General features: G+C 44.8%; 1 protein-coding gene and 1 long non-coding RNA gene across 3 annotated transcripts in view; one reads left to right on the forward strand and one right to left on the reverse strand.

Annotated features, from left to right (window-relative positions):
- KLHL13 (kelch like family member 13) overlaps positions 1-24708 on the reverse strand; it is a 282631-nt gene that overhangs the window by 251815 nt on the left and 6108 nt on the right. For both annotated transcript variants that reach the window (XM_057313772.1, XM_057313774.1), the window contains exons 2-3: positions 5414-5617; positions 2325-2489 (exon numbers count right to left, since the gene is read on the reverse strand). The gene's annotated coding sequence lies outside the window, so the exon portion shown is untranslated. The remainder of the gene's footprint in view (positions 1-2324; positions 2490-5413; positions 5618-24708) is intronic.
- LOC130544057 (uncharacterized) overlaps positions 9807-24708 on the forward strand; it is a 55226-nt gene continuing 40324 nt past the window's right edge. Inside the window, exon 1 of the long non-coding RNA XR_008960002.1 lies at positions 9807-10138. This is a non-coding gene — a long non-coding RNA (uncharacterized LOC130544057). The remainder of the gene's footprint in view (positions 10139-24708) is intronic.

The following is a 24708-nucleotide window of genomic DNA, read 5'->3' on the forward strand; positions in this document are numbered from 1 at the left end:
CTTTACACAATTAAGGCACTTTTAAGCAGCCATGCCCTCCTCGAAAGGACAAACCCTCAACTGCTTGGCTCATTCACACCAGGACCCTGACCTGCTCAGCTCCAACCTATGCTGGCCGCTGGTTCTACTCCTCTTTCCACTATGTCCCTGACTCATCCTTTACATCTGCACGATATCCTTTTCTTCCTGGTGATAACCCATGGTTTTATCTCAAAGTTACGTAGCACAGTATCTGGCCCTCAGTAAGTCTTCGAGGCATAACTGCAGACTAAGTGACCAAATGAATGTCTACGGCCCTGCCTCTCCGCACGGAAATGGAGTCTCGCGCCTCCTTGGACAACAACCGGTCTGGACGGACCCAATTCCCAAGACCTCCTACCACCTGGGCAACCGGAAGGGCTGAGAGGGGGAGGTGAGTCTCAGAAGCTCATTGCTTCGGGCGGGCCACGCAGATGCCACATACCGATGACTGTCAGGTAAGCTCCCAAGATACAACCCCACGGGGTTGACACACTTAGACGGGCTGATCTCCGGAGTCTAGAGTCTTTTTATTCCTCATCCTACCTCTCTTCTCCAAGCACTGTTAGCAGAGTGCCTTGCAAGGAGAAGCCATGCGCTCCACACAGGTGTGATGAACTCAACTTCCCTTCATAGCTGAAATCTGCTCCCCGAACCTGTCCCTACCCCCCGCCCCCCGCCCCCCCCCAACATGCGACTGGTAGTCATGTGCATTCCAGTTCTCCCTGAATTAAAAAGAAAAAAAGAAAAGAAAAATGGTCTTTAGTATTACTACCTTCGGTGTGTTTGATTTTCAGCAGAACTGAGCTGTAATTTTTGTGGTGTTGATTCGGGAATTTTATTTTCTACACGGCCTGATACCTCAGGCCTTGCCTTCCCTGAGCAGAGTAGGTGCGGGGCGCCATCCGAGGGTCAGCAATCCCTCCCTCCAACCTCGGCCATGCCATACACTATGTGTCTGCGGTATGAGCAGCAAGCTAGTTAAATGCAGGGCTCTGAGAGCCGCCCAGCTGAGTACAATTCCGGCTCTATCACCTACTTCCCAGCTAAGTTAATTTACCTCTTTGTGCCTACCATTCCTTATCTGGCAAACAGAGATAGCAACCCTTACCAATGGTAAAATAAAAAATCTATTCGGTCTTTTGCCCCATTTCTTGTCACAAAGCTCCTAACGCTCCTAGAATTTTCAGAGGGATGAGAGTGTCTTTTGTTGTTTATCCTGAGCCCTTTTCCACACTTGAGTTCATGCAATCGGTTGACTCAAGGTGGGTCCCCTAGATAGCTTCAAGATGGAGGCTCGCTCGCCAGAAAGACCAAACATGCGGTTCGAGAGATGGCATTTTCTCCTGTATTCCCTGGTGTGGGAGTGCAGGCAGTTGGGGAGAGGGGATGGCACTGGAGATTGAGTTCTAGCAAAACTCTTGAAAAAGGAGACGCGGAGAGCTTGCACGCTGGCGAACTTGGTGATGTGCTGGGAGGGTAGCACACCCGGACAGGGCACCCTGCCCCATGCCTTGCCCTATGTGTCTCTTTGATTTGGCTGGTCCCGAGTTCTATCCATTATAATAAACCGGTAATTGTAAGTCAGGGGCTTTCCTGAGTTCTGTGAGTCATTTTAGGGAACTATCAAACCTGGTGCGGAGGTCATGGGAACATGTGAATTGGTTGTCAGCCAGGGAGAAGTATGTGTCACCTGGGGACCCCCCCACTGGCAGCTGGTCTCTGAAGTGAGTGCAATCATGTGGGACTGAGCCCTTAACCTACAAAAAAGTCTGAACTAACTCTGGGGTAGTGAGTGTCAGAATTTAATTGAATTGTTGGACACCTTGTTGGTGTCAGAGAATTGGAGAATTAGTTGGTGTTGGAAAAGACACCACAGAGTTGATATCCGAAGGAAAAACCAACAGACTGCCTCATAGAGTTGGTCTGGGGATTAAGTAAATTCTATGTGGCACACGGTAGCAAATGATTCATAAAAAGCAGCTTTCACCATTCCTTGCATGACGGTGTGTCTTCATAGCCCGTGAATCACGTCTGATGTCTTCAGCTGCACCCGGAATCCCACCTGGAACCCCAACCAGCTTGGCTCGATCCCTCAGTCCCCGTCTGACTCTGGCCGCTCCTTCTCCTCTTGGATCAGACCTGTCCTACTCTCCCTAGCTACCAGCTGAAATCCTACTGAAATCAGAAAGACACCCACAGCCACCCATCTATGGCAAAGCATGATACTGTCATGTGCTTAACTCTTAGTTCTACTTGCACAATTAGGCCCCAACCATCAGAGGAGACCCTCAGGACACAAATACCTGCCCACTTCAAGGTGAATTTTGTCCCATGTCTTTAGATGCTGGGGTTTGGATAGTCAGCCATCCTCTTCAGATGAGAGCCTTAACCGAGGTTCAGCTCAATCTTCTCCTCCCCATTCCTGCTGAGTCTCAGCATGCCTCATAGACGAGTACCTATTGGTGTGACTTAAAAGGCAGAACAAGACAGTAAGGTAATGATGGTCTCATGACTTTCAGAGCGACTTATTTCCCAAAGGTCTTAATATTGACTTCAATTAGAATTCAAGACGAGGCACTAATCTTTCCAGGATGTTCAAGAAGGTCACCTTTTGTCTAAAAATCGCAGACTTTTTTCATGCGATTCACATATGACCAGAGGTTTCTGACTTCTTTTTCAGAATCTAGATATTCCAGCAAAAAAAAAAAAAAATTAAATACCACACTTTCTGCTAACACCCCCAGGGAAGAAGTGAATAGAAAGGACCATTGAGACCATGAAGACTCCCCCGCAACAAGAGTCTGCTTGTCTGAGACCACCACAGGAGCCAGAATGAATGGGACTTCTCAGTTGATTTTTTTTTTTTTAAGAATCCTAATCCAATTACCTTCAGCTACCAAAGTCAAAATAAGACTTTCCTGGACAAAGATAGAAGCGAATTCATCTGGACAAGTGAAGTCTGTTAAATTCAAAACCAAACCCCAAACCATCATGCATATGTATCTTTCTTTATATAACAGACTTGTTTCTAAATGTGCTGCACGTGAAAAGCCTTTTTAAAAATAAATTGACCCATATTTTAAGCACACCAGAAGAGCTTGCTATTTAAAGGAGTCTCTGTGAGTCCTTTTGTAGAGCAAATAACCACCCATTAATTTATTTGTGAAATCTGATTTCCACACGTTGCTTTCACTTTAAGAGAAAAATGGTAAGCACCAAGTCATGACCAATAGATCATGCCAGAATCTTGCCATCTCTACACCATAGCTACAATCAGCTGAAAAGATCTGTCTTAGTTCCCAGTCACTGACTCATAATGTCATCGAGTCTGAAAGGACCTTGGAGATCAGGAACCCACTCTTTGACATATCTAAAATAAGATTCCACCCCACAGTCGAGATCATGAAAAATGATGAAGCTGGGCACAACGATATTTTTATGCCTAATCCCGAGCACACAGATCTGCAGATCACGTAGCAGCTAAAGGTACGTATTCTGATCCAGGAGATAAAACGCTGGGCACGTGTAACAAAGGTGGCATCCAACATGGCCCTGGGGCCCTCGTGTGCTAGTGCGATCAACAGTGTATGACCCAGCAAACAGACGCAGGAGGAAACTGAGGCATCAAAGTGTCCTTAGGGGCGCCTGGGTGGCTCAGTCGGTTAACCACGCAACTCTTTTTGTTTTCTTTAAGATTTTATTTATTTATTTGTCAGAGAGAGAGCGCACAAGCAGGGGAGCAGTAGGCAGAGGGAGAAGCAGGCTCCCCGCTGAGCAGGGAGCCCAATGTGGGGCTCCATCCCAGGGCCCTGGGATCATGACCTGAGCCGAAGGCAGACGCTTCACAGGTTGAGCCACCCAGGCGTCACAAAGCATCTGACTCTTGATTTCAGCTCAGGTCATGATCTCGGGGTCATGGGATCAAGCCCCGTGTTGGGCTCTGTGCTCAGCAAGGCGTCTGCTTGTCCCTCTCCCTCTGCTCCTCACCCTGCTTACGCTCTCGTGCTCTCTCTCTCTCTCAAGTAAATAAATCTTTAAAAAAAGAAAAGTGTCTATAGGAAGTGCCATGAAGCCAGTAGGGGGAGAGCAGCAGCCCGATTTAGGGTCACTGAGATGGGGGACATTTAGAAGGGACAAGACGGAGGGAGAGTGTTTTCACCCCCTTTCCCAAGCAGCCGGTACGCTGCCACAGTCACCGCCCTAAGCAGTCCTATTTTTCACAACTTCCTTATACATCTTAGCACTTCAGAAACCACAGGTATCCACTGTTTCACATCTCCCCACAGCCATCTCTACCTGCTCCAAGCCTCCCCAATAAAGGAACCCTTTACCCTCCTCATCTTCATTAACACTCACATGGCACGAATTACAGAGATCATATTGTCTACTCTAAACAGGAACACACTTCAAGTATTTCCGTACCTGTTCCCTCCATCCGTCAGAGATCTGAGATAGCTTTCATGTAAAAACATGATACAACAGACGGAAAATATAACACACTGCTATAAAGGCAATTTTAGAGGTGCCCACCAAAGAGACCAAAGCAAAATGGCTCAGCAACAGAGCTTTTCTGGCGATCTGCCTGGGTACAGACAGAACTTAGAGGACCCTGGGGAGTAGATGTTAATTTATAGCTGGGACTCTCCCTCTGACATATCAACTATCTCCATCAGACTTTGGCCGGGAGAACATGGTTATACTTGGAACGGGCCTATAATTGGGGAGGGAGATTGGCACCGTAGGCAGTATGTAATTAAGTGCCAAACGGAGTGGCAGGCAGTTCTAGGGGTGATCAAAAGCAGGAAAATCAGTGGGAGCTGCAGTGTCCGCAGAACGCTTTCTGGGGCAGCCAGAGAAGAGGCTGGGAGCCTGCCCATCTCAATTGCTCTCTGACGATGAGGACAGAGCTTCTATAACTTACCTTCCGCCTCGCTTTCTCAGTGGTCACACCTACCCTTTGCCTACAGGGGGCCGGCTCCCCCCCGGGGAGCCCAAGGAATAAAAGAGCATCCACTCCCACGAAAATTTCAGGGCACGAGTACGAATCTTCACACGTGAAAGGTGAAACATTCTGTCATTGAGGGTCCCGAGGAGCACTGGTCTATCATGTGACTTGGTGATTCTAATGACATATCCTCCACTGGGAGGGAAGCAGCCGCTCTGGGAATAAGCGGCCATCATCTGTGGCCCAGGGACGCGGCACCTCCAACTTCGTCAGGTGCTCGGACTCTTGGCAAAATGAATATTCCAGAGTCCTGAGATGCATACGCGATCACGGGCTGGGTTCCCTGCACAAGCTGTAGATCTTCCTAAAGATGCCCATTCTCACCCTACCGGATCTGGCATCCCTGAGAACACTCTTATTTACACACTTATCTAACACAGTTCTCACCAGAAGGACATATAATAATACAAATGCTGCCAATAGTAGAGTTTGGGGCGTCTGGGCGGCTCAGTCGGTGAAGCGTCTGCCTTCGGCTCAGGTCATGATCCCGGGGTCCTGGGATCGAGTCCCACGTTGGGCTCCTTGCTCAGTGGGGAGTCTGCTTTTCCCTCTGCCTGCTGCGCCCCCTGCTCGTGTGCACGCTCTCTCTCTCTGACAAATAAATGAATAAAATCTTTAAAAAAACAAAAACAAATGCTGCCAATAATACATAAAAAATATAAGTAACACTTCTGTAGCATTTACTATATGCCAAGAGCTGTTCTATGCTATTTACATATGTTAAATCATATGATCCTTGTGACGAAAATGCTGCTGTTGTTGCCCATGTCACAGACAAAACTGAGGCCCAGAGAAGGAAAGGAACTGCCCAGGGTTCCACAATCAGTATAGGTCAAAGCTGCAATTCCAGCCCAGGTTAACTGGTTCCAGAGTTTTTGCTTTTTTTTTTTTTTTTTAAGATTTTATTTATTTATTTGACAGAGAGAGAGAGAGCCAGCGAGAGAGGGAACATAAGCCGGGGGAGTGGGAGAGGAAGAAGCAGGCTCCCAGCAGAGGAGCCCAATGTAGGGCTCGATCCCATAACACCAGGATCATGCCCTGAGCTGAAGGCAGACGCTTAACGACTGCGCCACCCAGGCGCCCCCAGAGTCTTTGCTTTTAACCACTGCGCCATATGGCCTGATCTGTAGAGCAAGAGGCAAAGGACAATTCTTTACTACTAATCCACATCGGCCCAGGTAGATGTAACAGAAAGTCCAGGTAGCAGGGCTGTTCACAGGAGAACCCAGACTAGGCTGCCAACTACATGTTATGATTTGAGAACAACTGAGCAGAATCTCCTGACCGAAAATATCCCCCACCTTCTGTAAAAATATCCCAGATTTCTACCATTCAAAAGTCACTTCTCTACTTCCTAAAGGCTTTTGCATTTTCAAGAATCCCTATGAAAAGGTAAATATCACAGGGCAAGGTAATCCCTTAAATCCCTACCAGGCATCTACAGTGTGACTAAAAAAAAAAAAAGTTCATTGAACTTGCACTCGTAAGAGTTGGCTTCCAGCTCTAATGCCAATTATAACTGTGTGACGTCGGGCAAGACGCTTCACCTCTCTGAGTCTCGGTTTCTTTATCTGTTCAATGGCAATGGTAACACCTGCTGTGACTCCCTCACAGGAGCGTTACAGGAATTTAATGGTTGCAAAAGCATTTTGCAGACTTTAAAGGGCTCTACCGCGATAAGCTGTTCTTATGATCCGCTAAACTCCTGGTAAGAAAATATGAATTAGCTGACCACCAAAGAAATGTATGCAGCCAGTGTAAGACAGACCGACAAGGCATAAACCAAAAAGGATCATGGCCCAGCCGACTCAAAACCGTCCGCCTGGGCAGCCGAGTTTCTTCGGGCTTGATCACACCTGACCAGGACTCCCCACGGGCTTAGCTCTGGTTCTTCTTGACTTTGGCTCCTGTGGCAAAACACTCTTGGCTTGGCATTCCAGGCCCCAGGGCCCCAGACTCCACTCAGTGTCTGGGCCCTAGTACTATTTCTTGACTTTCTTTTCTAGTGTGTTGCTACTGGCAGCACCCATCCTCGGCCCCATTTCTACCTGGGACCTAACACACCTTCCCGCTGTCTGGCATCCTCGACTCACCCAGCTCCCCAGGTACACCAGCACCCTGGAACCTTGCTTCTCTGCCTCAGTCACTAAGTGCCTATGGAGCACCTGATATGGGACAGGCATAGCACTCCCTCCTCCAGGCGAATGCTTCCTCTGGCTCCAATAGCAGGGAGCTGGGGGTGACAGGCAGGGCACAGGGGCACCAAGATGGCGGTGCGGAAGACGGAAAAGTAGGACAGAAGGTAAAAGGATAGTCTTTGTCTGCTCTGCTCTTTTGCAGAAGAGAGTATAAACTGTCATAGAGGGGCCTGCTGATTAAGCATCTACTCTGAGCTACACATTTGGAATATAAACATGAAAGGCAAAATGCCTGAACTCAAAAGGCTTGACATATAATGAGGATGATGGGCAGGCACAGAGACAGGGGTCTCTGCAGGGGCCCAAGCGCCTCTAAGGAAATACTGTTGTAAGGAAGCCCTGTTCCTTTGGTCACCGATTTGTCCTCTAGAGGCCTTAGGTAAAACATGATTATAATACAGCAGTTTGAACATGGGTGCCAAGTTTGTTCGAAATACTAATTGTGATGGGCTACTTTTTCTGCCACATGTCTTTTCCCTTCAGTTTTTCCTCTCTCTCTCTCTTTTTTACTGGGATATAATATACCTACAGTAAAGTGCACAAGGCTTATGTGACTCACTCGGTAAATTTTTATTTGTGTATACACCAGCGTAACTACCACCACAGATCAATATATAAAACGTAATAGCATGCCAGAAGCTTCTCCTGTAACACAAGATTAACCACACCCCACCACAACGAAGTTACCACTATTTTGATTTTCATACAATAGGCTCTTTATAATTTTTCAAAGCACTGATGAGTTATATTTGTTTGGAGAACTCTAGTATCTAAATGCTGGATCTCCCCTGATATGTGTGAGCATCCCCGCCCCTAAATACTTTGTCATCCTTAATATGCTTAGACCACCCAGACTCTAGCAGTCTGCTACCCCCCTCCCCCATAAGAATTAGGACAATACCTGTCAGCAAAAGAAGGGACATCCGGAACAACAGGACACAAATAGGGGGACATACCAGTGCTGGAACCCACTGACAAAGGTTATCACTTTGCTAGATAGCCAAGATAGGGCTCAGCTTTGTTGAGAGCCGATGGGCTATTAGGACAACTCCACTTAATCTGGTACTTTGCTAACGCCATGGCTTACTTGGAGCAAAACCCAAATGTCACCTTTACTCCCCCTGCCCCGACACACTTGGTTAAGGAATGTCCCCTTACCTTCCCCACTAGAGCTCAGAAGAATGGGAAGTATTATCAATGCTTACTAGTGCTCTACCCATACACTGGGAATCTGTGTCTTGCCCTAACGGTACACTCACCTAACAAGAAAGACTGCTCCTCACTTCATATTTGGAACTGGGAAATGAAGGCACCTGGGAGGCTCAGTCGGTTGGGTGGTCTGCCTCCGGCTCAGGTCATGATCCCAGGGTCCTGGGATAGAGCCCCACGTCGGGCCTCTCTGCTCAGGCGGGGAGCCTGCTTCTCCCTCTTCTCCCCACCTGTGCTCTCTCTCACTATCTCTGCCTCTCTCTCAAATAAATAAATAAAATCTTTAAAAAAAATTAAGAAATGAGGATTTAATCAACCAACACACAATAGAAGCAATCAGAGCTATAACGAAGATCGATATATGGTGCCACAGGAGACTAGAGGAGTGAGAATCTGAGTTAGAGACAATGTCCCAGAGAGAGCTACACTGAAGCTGACTTAAAAGAGGGAACAGCCTATGCAAGAGCTCAGACATCATGAAAGGATGTGGATGTTATCAGACGAATCATGTAGCTCAGTGTTGCAGAGTGAAAGGATGGATGGGCACAGAGATAAACCTAGAGAAAACAGTAGAGATCACAAGGGGCCTTCTATGACCTACAAGGAAGTTTAGATTTATGCTATAAGCAATGGAGAACAACAAAATAATTTCGAGCTGGAGAGTGGCCCGATCAGATTTGGATTTTTAAAAAATTACTCAGCCAGAAGCGTGGAGAATGGAATGAGGAAGAGACAGAAGATGGCTGCAGTGATCCAGGTGGGACATGGTGAGGGTACCCCTAAGACATCCAGGTGCAGATATGCTGTCATCGGTTGAATATGTAGATTACGCATGAATGAATATGGATATCCATACGAATGAATATGGAGCTCAGAAGAGAAATTTAGGTTCAAGGTGAGGTTTCGGGGTCATCTGTATAGACTCTTGGTTTCAGAGTTGTGAGTTCAAGCCCCACATTGGGCATGGAGCCTACTTAAAAATAAAGAATAGAACTAAAAAATAAAATAAATGGTAGTGGTTGAGACTGCCTAGGAAAAGCACACGGAACAGAGTACAAGGGCAAGCTCAGAGCCTTGGGAAACAACAAGATTGAAGAGTCCAGCCAAGGAAGCAGAGCCAGAGGATGAGGTAAGAGGTAAGGGGAAAAAAACAAGGATAGCAGATTGGCACAGTAGCCAAAGGAAAGATTTCAAGGAGGGTGTGGTTATTATTTCATATGCTTTGAAGCGCTACGAGATAAGTATACATTGGTTTGGCGACGGAGCTCGTCTGTGACCTTAGCGCGCACGGTATCATTGCTAAATCACACCACGTGGAGGAGTGAATGGAGGAGTGACTCGGGGGCGAGGAAGCGGAAGCTGCCAGTTCAGAAGCTTTAGTCGGAGTAGGAAGAGAAAAATGGATCAGAGGGGGAATCTGCTATAGACTGAATGTGTGTATCCCTCCAAAATTCATATGTGGAACCCTCACTCCCAAAGTGACAGTATTTGGAGGCGGGGCCTTTGGCAGATGATGAGATCAAGAGGGCGGAGCCATCAGGAGCGGAACTTGTGTCTTGGTAACAGAGGCCCCGAGAGCTCCCTCGCTCCTCCTGCCACGTGAGGGCTCCGCGAGAAGGCAGCCATCCGTAAACCACAGAGCAGCCTCTTGCCACACACCGAACGGGCCGGCGCCTGGATCTTGGACTTCGCAGTCTCCGGAACTGTGAGAAATACATTTCTCTTGTTAATAAGCCACCCTGTCCGCGGTATTCTGTTATAGCAGCTTGAGCTAAGAACCGTAGTTAAGAGAGGTCGTTTATCAGTTAAGAGAGACCTGAACCATGGCCAGAAAGTACTGTTCCGCTGGAAATACTGTCAAAGGGAATCAAGCATCAGATGAGAGACTGACCAAAATAACTTTCAGGACTTAAACTCAGAGGTTTTATTATTTCTGCTGATAAGGGATGGAGCTTCCAACATAAAGGCTCCTCTCAGGTTCAGAGGAACTTTCTGAACTTTCTACGTGCAACAGAAAAATTAAATATTTAAATAACGCATTTCTCTTTTGCCATAAATATAGAGAAATGAGTGGAAAGGGAGACTGTGACAGAAATCATTTTTCAGGCCTTCGGCTGTTAAATCCACAAGGTTAAACAAAACCACACAACTATGCTGAGGAAGGGTACAAATTATTGCCGTCCCTAGGATTTTACCTAATTGGTGCATAGATAACAATTTTAAAAATCCCTCATGGTGGCAATTTACTAACAGAGCAAAAGCAAGGCAATTGTAATGGCCTGTAAATTAACATATAACTTATTAAGCAAATTTTACCCCCAAGTACATCAAAACATCTTAAACATCTGGACAACGGGGGTTGGAAAGCTAGGTAATTGAAACAGAGTTTAAGGGGCATCTGGATGGCTCAGTCGGTTAAGAGTCTGACTTCTTAAGAATCTGCCTTCAGCACAGGTCATGATCTCAGGATCCTGGAATTGAACCCCACATCCGGCTCCCTGCTCAGTGGGGAGCCCGCTTCTCCCTCTCCCTCTGCCCCTTCCCACTCGTGCTCCCTGGCATGCACTCTCTCCCCTCTCAAATAAATAAATTAAATAAATAAATAAAAAAACAGGGGCGCCTGGGTGGCTTATGGCTCAGTCAGTCTGCCTTCGGCTTGGGTTGTGATCCCAGGATCCTGGGAATGAGTCCCCCATTGGGCTCCCTGCTGCTCTTCCCTCTCCCTCTGCCTGCTGCTCCACCTGCTTGTGCTCTCTCTCTGTCAAATAAATAAATCAAATCTTAATAAAAAAAAAAGAAACAGTTAAAATTCTTTAGAAGAGACACATGTCCAGCCAATAAATATTTATTGAGTACCTACTACGAGCCAGGCATTGCTCTAGTAACTAGATATTAACAAAAAATAGATGTGTCGGTGTATGTAATTCCTTCTGGAACCTCATCAACACAGCCGGAAGAACTGCCCTCATTTCCAAACTGTTTGAATTTGTGGCCATTTCTATCCTAAAGCCATATTTATCTTCCTATAGAAAGACGTGGAATATTACCACTGGAGAGACCTGAAAGGATTCCGGCCTCGCCTATCCCATTTCACAGATGGCAAAGTTGAACTAATGAGAAGATTAAAAAAGAGCCAGGGCTCAAACCCAGAATTCCTGAATTCTGATTCGGTGCTTGTTCTACCGATGGAATCACATCAATAAAACCACGTCTCTCCCCCAAAACCCACACTAACCTCCACTGACCTCCACCTCCTTTGATCGACTTTTCAATAATCAGTTCTGCATTTTTCTCTACAATAGCAAAGTTTCTATGACCTGTGGGCACTTGGCCCAGATCTAAACGTCAAGCCTAAGGACTGCAAACATCTCTCATCCACGGGAGGCTGGGGGCGGGGGCAGCTGGCCAAGATGGCCTAGCTTTGGGCATTTCGTTAAAGCGTCCAAAATTCCAGGAAGATGTTGGGTATGTTTTATCTCTATTGTCTGGCTGCTAGGGAGGAGAATGTGTCGTCTTAAAATTTCTATTCAGAATTTTAATTAAATCGTGGCCTGTGGCAAAATAGAAAGGCATTAAAATCAAATGCTAGTGTCTCTTTGTTTATTTTATGAGCTCTCATCTCTAACTAGTTCTCGCTGAAATAATTAAATGTCTCTTCAGCAAATGGACTGTACAGGCTGTTTGGTTTAATGTTTCTTATAACCTGGCAAGTATGTGCTTTATAATTCAGTTGCTTTCTGCCCTTGCCCACCCCTCCCCGCCCCCACCACACACACATTCTTCTCCTCTCTTCCCCCCCCCCCCCCCGCAGGCTGACTCAAAGCTCCCTGGGGATCGGGATGGCATTAATGCACCTGTAGGCCAAAGCATGCTCGCACAGGCTGGCGGAGGCTGTTGGCGACTGCGCACGCTGCATTTGACATTAATAGGTCAGAGGCACTTAGATGGAAATTGCTGAAGGTGGAGAGGACACACGGTGTAGTCAATGAGGCCTCCTGGTCTGACACTGATGCATGAAATCTCTTATTCACTGACCCACTGTATTACAGGAAAGGAAAATTGCTTTTTAAAAATGATAGAATCCACATGGAGGAGGGGACCACAGAATTTACCTGGTGTGTGTGTGTGTGTGTGTGTGTGTTAGAAAGAGGGGTATGCTATTCTTCTGCTTCATAAAACACGGTTATGGATCCTTTGGGGATAAAAGCCTAAGCCTAGGGCAGAGTCTGAAATGGGGAGATGTAGTCAAAAGGGATATAATTGCCTACATAATAAAGTAGAAAAGAGGTCTTTCTAGGAATAAAGAGATTGTTCCTGTGAGCGATTATTTTCAGCTTCCTCTAAACAGAGCTCCGCCCCAGAAATAGGAGATAGAAAGGGAGTGCAATAGGGTAACAGAGAGCTTAGAAAAGGAACTTTATCATTCTGACAGCTAACTTCTAATGCGCATTCACCATGTTCTTCCAGGCACCAGGCTAAGTGCCTTTCCCCAAATGCCTCATGTAACCTTCCCAACAGTCTTACAAAATTGGGACCATTAGTCTCCTTATTTTACAGATCTCATCATTGAGGTTTAGCCACATTAAATGACTTACCAAAGGCTCATGGCTACTAGGCGGCAAAGTTGGCCTTCCTATCTACTGCCCCCATCCTCCTCCAAAGAAAGGGGGAAATGGTGTAAACTAGTAAATTTGAGTCTCCAAGCTGTTAGGCTCACTGAACCTGAATAATAGTGGTGCTGATAATGCAGAGGGAAGGGGACAGATATTGGGCACTTACGATATGCCAGGCATGGTGCTAAGCACTTTATAGGAGTCAGGTCACTTAATCCTCGTGACAACATCTGGAGAAAAATATTTGTCTTCACTCTATTTTGCAAGTGAAAAAACAGTGTCTTCAAGGTTAAGGAACTTGTCCAAGGCTACCTAGTTAGAAAACGGAAAAGCTATAGAGTAAGAGCAGATCTCCACAACCTGGGGGGACACCAAGGCCTAAGGAGAGAGCGGTCTACCAGCAGGCCAATCCCTCCCGTGAGATGTGGCCCAGTATATTTTGGAACCCTGATGTTTAACACATTTCACACTGCTCCCTGTTCTATGCTGAGATCCTGGAAAAGCAAGCCGTGGAACACTTATGCGTCACACAGTGGAGATATAATAGAGTCGAGAAATATTTGGTGAATACGTGAATGGAATCTAGGCTGTAGTTTTTAATTTTTTCCTCTTTGGCCCTGTAGGCTCCACGTCTCTATTATGAGCTGAATGTTTTCATTCGAGTTTTGAATGTACTAAAGTCTAGAATAAAAGATAATGAGTAAGAGAAAGGACTTATTTGTGGTTGGATAAATGGGATGTGGAAAAATTTTAAGAGAAATCGATCTCTCAAGGCCCTCATTGTTCGGGGAAGGGCAAATGTGCTGTGGGGACTAGGCATCCAGGGAAGTAAAAAAGAGTTAAGAATGACAGAGGAAGGGTGGTATGAGACCTAAAAGGGATTTAGCATTTTCCATAGCTGTTATGTACTAGGTCCTTTTATATACTCTAGGTCATTTAATCCTCACATGTATCCTGGGAGGCAGGTGTTATTAACTCTATTTTATAATAAGAAAATTGAGGCTTATAATTAAGTAAATTGCCCAAAGTCTCGCATACAGAAAGTGATGTGGAGCTGAGATTTCATCTCTGGTCTGACTCTTTCTAGAATACTCACTGCCCCTTCACGTTAAGTTCAAAACAGAAGGATATTTTCATTGAGTGTGGAAAAGAAAAGATTTCAGGTTTAGGAAGACAAAAAATATGGTGAAGAACTTGTGGAAAGGCCCAAACCAAGATCAGTGAGATTTGAGGAAACTGGAGGACAGGCCCTGATGAATAAGATAATCTTCAGGGAAGGGGTATTCTATGTTTTCTACTATATTGCCCGTATTTCCTTGGGTAATTACTCGGAAAAACCATCTGGAGCAGAAGAGTGAAAGCTGTAGCCAGGAAGACAGACGAGAGGCAGCAATGCAGGATGGTAGGGAATAAAGATACCAGTGTCCCCAAGACCCCTGCTCAGAGATCTTTCCCCAGCTTTTGGATGGAAGAAGGGCATGGCGGGACTTGCTGTTAGCCCCCAGCATCCACCAACAAAGAATTTTTTGAAGGTTCACAGCTTTCGGTCTTCTTTCCACCTCATGTAAGTCAAATCTAGGCCCAGGAAGTAAAGACAATTCCCTGCGATTCGAACGCCCACTCTACGCGTGTATTTGAGGTCCTCCAAGAAGCACACGTCAAGACAGAACTAAACATGGAAAGATTTTCATAGGAGAAGTGAGTGTGTGTAAGAAAAGAGGAAGGGAGTTGTGGCGAAAGCCTAACCCTGACTAAGGAGAGAGGAGCAAAGGTGGAATGGACGTGGTCTAGACCACCGTGCAGTTTAAGGAAGCTTCTCCGAGTCCTGGAGCCAAAGGTTGCCAACAAAGCAATCCACATATCTCCCGGCAGTAATGTGCCTGAGGCTCCCCACTGTCCGCAATTACAGGAGGGAACGGCCCATGGGAAGGGCCAGAACACAGCAGCTGAGGCCCTCAGTCAACTGACCTATTCTAGACAGTCTGCCAGTCACACTCTAATGGCCCCCAACGCACCCTCTGACTCCTCTATTCATAACGACATGGGCAAATCTCAGCTAAAGGGTCATTTCCCAAGGGAAGTCTTTCTTCCTCCCAACCCCCCCACTCCCAGTCAAGGTAAACTTACCATTTTATATGCTTTCATGAAAACATGTTTCTTTCCTTCGGAGCACTTGTCTCAATTTGTGCTTAGATATTCATTAGTGGGATTATCAGATTAATGAACATCTCTCTTGCCAAATTCTAAGCTCCATGAGCACAGGAGCCATAAACTGTCTTGTTCACTGCTTTATCCTCAGTGCCCGCCGCAGGGACTAATAGTAGACACTCAACACATATATTTGGAATAAATGGATGTGAATGAATACATGTCGAAGAACAAATACAAGCTATATAATCAGTTCTAATCCCCCAACTACTGGCAACTGTGGATGGCCCAGCGCTGGGATAAAGGACACAAAGCTGGAAAGGGTGAGAGTGAATAGACAGGTTCATGGTAAGGATGGCAACAGCAGACCCTTACGCGGACATGAGCCAAAGCGAGCTGTGGCCAGTGCCTGCTAGGGCGTGCAGCCTGAGAGTCAGGTCACAGGAATTAAGATAAAAAAGGAAGAGTGAATATACTCGGGGAGTGAGACAGATCATGAACATAAACCAGATAAGCTCCCCTTGACTTGATCGAGCAGTCTGGTTCTGGAAATGTGGGGTCAGGGCTATAGCAGACATAGGAGGAGCCAGGGAAGTGGAAACAAGAGCAAGGCAGGAGCCCAGCCACACAAAATAGCCTCAAGGACTTCTCCAGAGAAGCGAGGCTGTGTCAACAAGGTCTGTGGATCTTGGCCAGGTTTTCTGCTCGGGTCTTCTCTGGTCGCCTCTTGTAGTCTTACAGGGACCACATCCTCTGAGAACTCGGGCTGGGTTCATGGGGGCAGTGGTCGCTGCCTCACAACGGCATCAGCTGATAGCCCAACAGTCCTCCAAGACCACTTGAAATTCTACCTTTCTAAGCCTTGGCTTTTTCCTTTCAAACAGTGGGATAAAATTTAACCTCATTGGATGATTAGGGCTAGAGAGAATAGTATGAGATTACTCATAATGATATGAATGGGGTCTAATGTGGTTTCTTGCAGACTCTAGGTATTCTTACACCAAAAAATAAAATTGAAATTAAACAAAGCAAAAATTTCCCTGTACTCCACTGATGAAATGAAATGGCTTTGGACACACAAAAGACACAAAATCTTTAGAAAATCTTGTCAAAAAAAAATCTTGTCAAAATGGACAGTCCCTATCTAGTCGACGCAGGATTGGCCTATGGGTCAGAAGATGTCAAAAATCATAGAATTCTGGGATCTCTGAGCTGAGGGGACCCCTCAAGATTAGTATAGTTTGTAGGAGGGAGCTGTGAGAATACTGGGGATAATCACTGACTGTCAAATCCCATGAATCTGTGCATCTTCACAGAATTTCATTAAGTGGGACTTTGGAAAACCATTGTTAGAACTCACTTCCAGGGCAGCTGGGTGGCTCAGTCAGTGAAGCATCTGCCTTCGGCTCAGGTCATGAACCCAGGGTCCTGGGATCAAGCCCCGTGTTGGGCTCTCTGCTCAGCTGGGAGCCTGCTTCTCCCTCTCCCTCTGCCTGCCTCTCTGCCTACTTGTGCTCTCTCTCTGTCAAACAAACGAATAAAATCTTAAAAAAAAAAAAAAAGAATTCACTTTCTTTTAGTGAGCTGGAGCAAACTGTAAATTCATTCCAGAGCCAAGTGTAACACAGATGAAGCGAATTTCCTTCGGCCTAACACTAGGGTCTAAACCCATGCATATTTGCTTGAAAAGTCATCCTGGATCATTCAGGTAACAAGTCAGTCAAAGCTGTTATAAATCACAGTGAATCTCTTCTAATTTCTTTTTTTTTTAATATTTACTTATTTATTTATTTTTAGAGAGTGCGCCCGTGCACAGTGGGAGGGGCACAGGAAGAGGGAGAGAGAGAATCTCAAGCAGACTCCCTGCTGAGTGCGGGGCCCCACTGGGGACTCATCCCACAACCCTGACATCATGACGTGAGCCGAAATCAAGAGTCTGAAGTTTAACCAACTGAGCCACCCAGGTGCCCCAATCTGTTCTAACTTCGGATTGTACTCGAGTGATTACATGGTCCTAGAAGTCTAGAGTCTTGCTCTATTCTTGTCTGTTTTCCTGACTCACTGAGTTGAGGGTGCTCACTCACTTAACCTTTCTGTGTCTCTTTCATCATCTGTAAAATCTGGGCTACAAATACTTAACTGTATACAAAGCCATTTTTTTTTTACTTCATCAGGGTCATTCACAGCATAACACACCACCTCCTCAGTCAAAACAATACTGCTTTTGTGAAAACACATGAACTCCAAAGATAGACTTCAACTGAGTTTGATGATTATCTCTTGGAGCCTTGGCACAGTGGGAAGACAAGTCAGAATAACATGCAGTGCTCGTCCTAAAATAGTGAATCCCAAACACCGCTCCACACATTAGGACGAGTCCCTGACAGTGTTTACACAAGTCCATGGCGAAATGAAAAGAAAAACAAAGAGGATAATACAGAGAATGTTCTGTGACTCTACACTTCTATTCAATTTGAAAGAATTTCCTTTATTACAAGTTTCTTACGAATATTTCCCTCCTAATGTTTTCTAGGTGCCGAAATGTTTTTTTTAATCTTATGGTGGCAGTTGCCTCTTTTTAACAGCCTCACTTAGCAAAACCAAAAAAAAAAAAAAAAAGGCAAAAAGTCAGTCCCTTTTTGTCTTTTAATTTTATTGGCCGGATAATTCAGAATGAATGAGACTCGCTATGTAACTTCCACCTGCTTAAGTCACATGATCAATCCGGTTTAGAGTTTAGTCAAGAAAATCGCTTACATTTGTTATATAGAAGTTTCTCTTCTGGGAATTGTTTGAATTTATAATTAGAAGCTCCAAAAAAAGAACCCAGATTTGGAGCTTAAGCTACAGCTGAAAACGAAACACAACAAAAGGAGCAAAGCCAATAATAACCAAATGGTGCCTGGCATGTAGAAGGCCTTCGACAAATATTTGTTGAATAAGTAAATAAATTATTGAATCAAACAAATGCAGATTCAAGTAATACCTACCCAGTAGCTACCAAAACAAAACAGAACAAAACAAAACAAAAACCAAAAAAACCCTCACCACCACAACAAAAAAACAAAGAAACACACACACACACACACACACACACACACACACACACACACACAAATACCAGAGTAATAAGAGGATTTTCGCTTTCTGGTCAGAATAACATGTAAAATGGCTTTTCTTTCCTAATTTTTCTCTTCTGTTAGAGAGAACTCCTAAGTATTATATGCCTTCAGCCTAGGAAAGATCTATAGCTCATTTTTCTCTCTTGCCAAGAGAAAATAAAAAGGCAGTGAGGGGCGCCTGGCTGGCTCAGTCACAAGAGTGTGCAACCCTTGATCTCGGGGTTCTGAGTTCGAGTCCCACTTGAGTGTAGAGATTACTAAAAAAAGAAAAAAGAAAAGAAAGAAAGAAACTTAAAAAAAAAGGTGGTCAGAGGAAACTAAAAATGATTAGGAAATTATATAGACTCATAGAAGTTAGAGACAGAGATTTAGAAATCACCCAACCCATTCCTTTCAATTTACAGAAAAGGAAACAGGCTCCTAGAAACTTGCCCAAGGTGCCCATGCTTTTACATTTGGACCTTGAGAACAAAACCAAGATACTTCTTTTTTTTAGATGTATTTATTTATTTGAGAAAGAGAGAGAGAGATCCCAAGAGCAGGGGGAAGGGCAGAGGGAGAGGGAGAGGGAATCCCAAGCAGACTCCCTGCTGAGCATGAGCCCCACATAAGACCCAATCCCATGACCCCAAGACCATGACCCAAGCCAAAATCAAGAGTTGGACACCCAACCAACTGAGCCAGCCAGGCACCCCAAAACCAAGATACTTCTGCCATCTAGCAGCAGTATACCCTAATTGCAGGGGGAAGATAAGCATCATTTTGGAGACTCCTTGGGTAGTCAAACTACAAACTTAAAAGTTTTAAAATTCAAAGGACAGAGGAAACAAAACAGTAAGATAGGAAAGGTTCACATTAGAATTCATGATGGAGGGTAAGAATTCTAGGGACAGTGGGTTGTGGAAGAGCAAAGGTCCAGAGACTAGAGTGGGTATGATGCATTTTGGGGAAACTGAGAGACAGTGAGTTATAAGTGACTTGTGCATGTATCTGCCATCTTCAGGATTATTCCTGTGGTAGCGTTCATCAACACTAGATTGGCAAAGAGCTCTTACTATTGAACAGCCACTAGGATATGGAAATAGTCTTGCTCAACTGAAGCTCACATTAATAATTACATCCATGTTATTACAAAGATACCCCGACAACACCAAAGTAGTGTATGCGTAAGGCCATTCAGTGGAGAATCGCTTGTAGTAGCGAAACACTGGAAGCAACTCAAATGTCCGCCAGTTGGGAGACTGCTTAAATAAATGATGGTACATACACACAAAGGGTGCTATTCAGCTATCTAAAACATTTACAGAATGAGGAAGACTTCTATATTCTTATATGGTAAATCAACAGGATCTATTACTAGGGAAAAAAGCAAGAGTAAAACAATGCTTCTAATATGGTACCTTTTTAGTAGCCTAATCTAAAGGGAAACATACATATACCCCACATACACACATTCACTTACAGTTTCAAATGATACAACATAAAGAGGCGCCTGGATGGCTTAGTCAATTAAGCTTCTGACCTGAGCTCAGATCATGATCTCAGGGTCCTGGGATCAAGCCCCATGTCGGGCTCCCCGCTCAGCAGGGGAGCGGGGGAGTCTGCTTGTCCCTCTCCCCCTGCCCCTCGTCACGCTCACTCTCTGCCTCTCTCAAATGAATAAAATCTTTAAAAAAAAAAAGAAATGACACAACAGAAGGATAAACAATAATAAAGATGCTGAGCTATAGTGCAAGGGAGGGGACAGGGTGGATGACAGGGATAATCTTGAGATTTCTTTAAATATACTTTGCTACAGACTTTGACTTTGGAACAAACAATAAAAAAGAAAAAAAATCCCTAAAGATAGAAAGCAAATGGAAACAAATGAACTGAACTTTATACTCAATTGGTGACAAAACAATATGGAGGAAAGAATTATTTCAACTTGACTTTAAAACACAGAATTTTGACTGTCCATGCCAAATTGGATATACCATCAGGACATAGAGAACTACAAAGAAATTCTAAACCACATTCAGTAGTTTTATTGTTAATGATAATAGTGCTAGTTTTATTTTTATAGGGAGTTATATTATAGGCAACTATGTTAATGCTGTTAAGAACAAAGATGTTCCAAATCAGAGAAAGGAGATACATATACAAATTCGAAGCTAGGTAAAAACCCTGCAACATTCAATTTAAATTGGAAATACCACTATAAATTCAGGTTTCTTAAAACAAAAAGGCCATTTCTTGCCCTGACCGCCGAAGAGTCAATGACCACCTTATAGCAATGAGGATCCGGACACAAATTATGATCTCTGAATATCATCCCCCACTAAATAAAACAGGATTCCTTAGAGAAATCTCTGACTCCGGGTCTGGGATAGGGGCTGTACTAGATGAGCTGGGGAGGTCTTCTTGTGCGGGAAAACAAGGAAGCTATCAACAATTACTATGGTCATGTCAACAGGCCTCATGAGTCAACTTAAAAGGGGCTCCCACTAGCCTGATATGGGGCAATTGGGGCATCAAAGTGAAAAATCACTGACTTACTGAGACACATCCAATATATAAGAATCTCTGAATTCCTCATGAGCTGATAAAAACCTATTAGTCACCGTTGAAGCTTACTTGGACACCAAAATCATTCTGAAAATTGATAACTACAAGGCAAAAATCACACGGTTGTCCGACCTTTCCTATAAGAACAGCATTTCAAGTTGACACGATGTTGATGAGGGAAATTTCTTCTTTATAGAATTCTAGCTAATGCAGAAGAAATGATGGCATTGGAAAATCAACGATCCCCTCCTTCTAATGAAATAATGGACCTAGGCCACGATCATCAGCGACTGCTAAAATCATCAGCTTGAAGCCTGATAGGATACTATGATGCAAAAATCAGCCTGAACCACCTGAATGAACCCCACTCATCAACCTTAATATTATAAAAAGGGAGACACCAGACAGTATAGGTCAAGATGCAATACAGGATAAAGAACACCCCCCATGAGGGATTCTTAACTTAAAAAGTGAACCCGAATCTAATCCAATCTCTAGGAAAAAAAAACTACAGTTATGAAAAGTGGTTGATTTATAGTCAAGAAGTAAAAGAGCAAACCAATTCTCACAGCTGAAGCCACTTGCCCTACCCAACCCCACCCCTATAGATTCAGTCAGCCCCAAGCTCTGGAACAAATCCTGTTTATTCATTAAGGGGAAATTAAGGAGCCCGAGTTCCATAACCCACATGACTGCATACAGTCCACCTGGCCATTGGCCCTGCTAGAACACTGAGACTTATGCCCCAGACCCAGTTATTAGTCGCCTGCTTTGGGCCCTGTGACTACGTTTCTATCTGGTTAACTTACGTGTTGTGACAGTCGCTCTGGAACAGGGACTCCGCTTTATTCCTACAATATTCCTAAAGATTAGGGCCCTGAGGGGCACCTGGGTGCTCAGTCGGTGAAGCGTCTGCCTTTGGCTCAGGTCATGATCTCAGGGTCCTGGGATCGAGCCCCGCGTTGGGCTCCCTGCTCGACGGAGAGCCTGCTTCTCCTTCTACCTCTGCCATTTCCCCCGCTTGTGCTCTCTGGCTCTCTCTATCTCTCTGTCAAATAAATAAATAAAATATTTTTTTAAAAAAAGAAAAGAAAGATAGATTAGGGTCCTGACCTTGAATTTCAACCCAGCTGCCAGGTCCCCACTCCATATTGCTAAGCACCTCCTTGCTCCCTGTTTTTCTTGCCTGCTCACAGGCTGACTGTTTTTAACTCCTTGCCATCTTATTAGGTGTTTCCTGACCGAGAAATCTTGTGTTACTTTGACCCATACTGTTAAAATTTAGAATAAAATATCAGACCGTGTATTATTGTTAATTCATAACATCCTGAGGCAGGTTGGGGACATTATCCTTGTTTGGAAATGGAGCAAAAACATGTGAAACATTTGTTTCTGGTCCCCGGGGCTATCTGGGGCAGCACCATTACAAGCATCCTCAATCCATGTTCCCTAAGTGAGGAACAGTACCCTCAGCCTGGATCCGGCCTCAAACTACTTAGCAAGTGCTCCCATTCTCTCCAAGCCCTGAGTATCCCTTCTTTTCCGTCCCTGCTGGCCCACCCCAGTCATCTCCTCCTTCTCCACTCCACTCTACCTCTGCTCTGATGGGAATGCTTTTTCCCTTCCTTTGAAAGCTTCCACAACCAGGTCAGTCCCCAGGAGTCTAGCTTAGCGCTTTGACTCCATGGATAGGCCCTTCTATTTTTTAATGCTTTATATTGTAAAGTAAAACAGATAAAGAATGCCACACAGACATATGGCTTAATGAGTTCATATAAAGCAACACTCTTGCAACCACTGTCAGGTCAAGAACTAGATCTTTGTTGGTGACCCCAGGAGCCCCTTCCGTATGTGGCGGCCAGATCACAAGCCCCTCCTTTGCTCAGACAGAGCTATTGTCTAGACTTTTATTTTTTTATATTTTATTTATTTATTTGAGAGAAAGAGAGAAGGAGAAGCACATTCCCCACGGAGCAGGGAGCCCGATGCAGGGCTCCATCCCAGGACCCCAAGGTCATGACCCGAGCCAAAGACAGACACTTAACCGACTGAGCCACCCAGGTGCCCTGGACTGGCACACTGATTAGCAAAATCCAGACTGGGAAACGAGTAGTCAAAAAGCCTGGGTGTTTCAACAGATATTTAGAAGGTAAAGAGGAATGGAGGGAGAACTTACAGATTAAAAGAGACGTGATAGAGGGGCGCCTGGGTGGCTCAGTTGTTAAGTGTCTGCCTTCGGCCCAGGGTATGATCCCAGGGTCCTGGGATCGAGCCCCGCATTGGGCTCCCTGCTCCGCTGGGAGCCTGCTTCTTCCTCTCCCACCCCCCCTACTTGTGTTTCCTCTCTCACTGGCTATCTTTCTCTCTGTGTCAAATAAATAAATAAATAAAATCTTAAAAAAAAAAGAGAGAGAGACGTGAAAGACATATGTAATTTTTTAAATGGGTAAGACTAAGATATGGTGTCTAGGGATGCACATATAGGTGAGAAAACTTTTTAAAGAAAAGCATGGATGTGATGACTATAAAAGTCTAGACAAGAGGCCCCTGGGTCCTGGGATCAAATCCCGCATTGGGCTCCCTGCTCCGTGAGGAGCCTGCTTCTCCCTTTGCCTCTGCTTCTCTCTCTGTCTCTCATGAATAAATAAATAAAATCTTTTAAAAAATCAGTATGCCAATCCATTGGTATTTTAACAAATTTACTTTCTTTCCCAACCTCCCCCTCATCTCGCTAGGGCAGGCTGGCAGCTCCGGCAGCTCTGTGGGAGCTGTCCTCACTCCACTCCACAGCATGACTGATTGAAAGAAGCCAGTTTCCCTGCTCCCAGTGGCTGCCAGCGAGGGCTCGGTCTGGCTGTTTGGGTGGCTAGCTGATACCAGATATGCTAGTGCTAATGCTCCCACGGTCCACCTTATTCTGTCCCTTCTTGGTGAGAGGTGCTTTTGATCCCTGAGACCTAGAAAAGCAGAAACAGAAGCATCCAGACTGTTGTTGAACCTTGAGGTCCAGGAAACATCATTCCTTCCAATTGCTGGCCAATTTCTAGCAGGGCTTTTGGGGGATCAAGCAATGTGCAACACGCCACCTGAGTTCCCAAATATGGGCCAGGTGGCTTAGGATGCCGAATGTTTGGTATCTTTTGCAGGGATTTTGTACGTTTTAATGTACTTTACAAAGCTTAAAAGAAATACAGTTTAAAATCATAGATGCAACAGTATTTCAGTCACGCTGTGGGTGAAACACAGTTTCTGTAGGCCCACCTTGAACCCTAATCAAATATAGCATTATTTCTGTGGGAAACCAAACGCCAAATTCCAAACATGCAACTTACAAAGTGTGGGAATAGATCTCTGTAAATTTGAGGGTTAGCTGTGCAGACAACTATAACATTTTAGATTCCAGTTTATGCAAGCATAACGTGGTATTACCTTCCTGAAGTCTTCTCCTAAAGAGGGTTTACACAGACTTAACCCTAACCATCCTCTCAAATGATTTAGAATATCATTTCTTCTCCTACTTCCAAATAACAAAAAAATAATGATTTCCTTTCTGTGATCTAAAAGAAAGGCCAAGAAAAGTATTGCTTCAGGCAGCTGATGTCCAAAATCTGACCACCATAGAGAAAGCCACAACACTCGCCAAGCCCCTAAAAACTTTAGGAGCCAACACAGTTATTGTACAAACTGAGCATCTCTCCAGAGGAAACAACCCCACCCCCAAACATTCTAAACTTCCAAGCAATATATGGAATTATTTAAGACATAAATGTGAATCACTGGCAGCTGGGAAATTTTTAGATTTTGAAATGTGATAGTCTCCACTTGCTTGCATCCGGTTAATAGTC

Source organism: Ursus arctos, chromosome X (assembly GCF_023065955.2).
Source record: "Ursus arctos isolate Adak ecotype North America chromosome X, UrsArc2.0, whole genome shotgun sequence".
NCBI classification, from domain to species: domain Eukaryota; kingdom Metazoa; phylum Chordata; class Mammalia; order Carnivora; family Ursidae; genus Ursus; species Ursus arctos.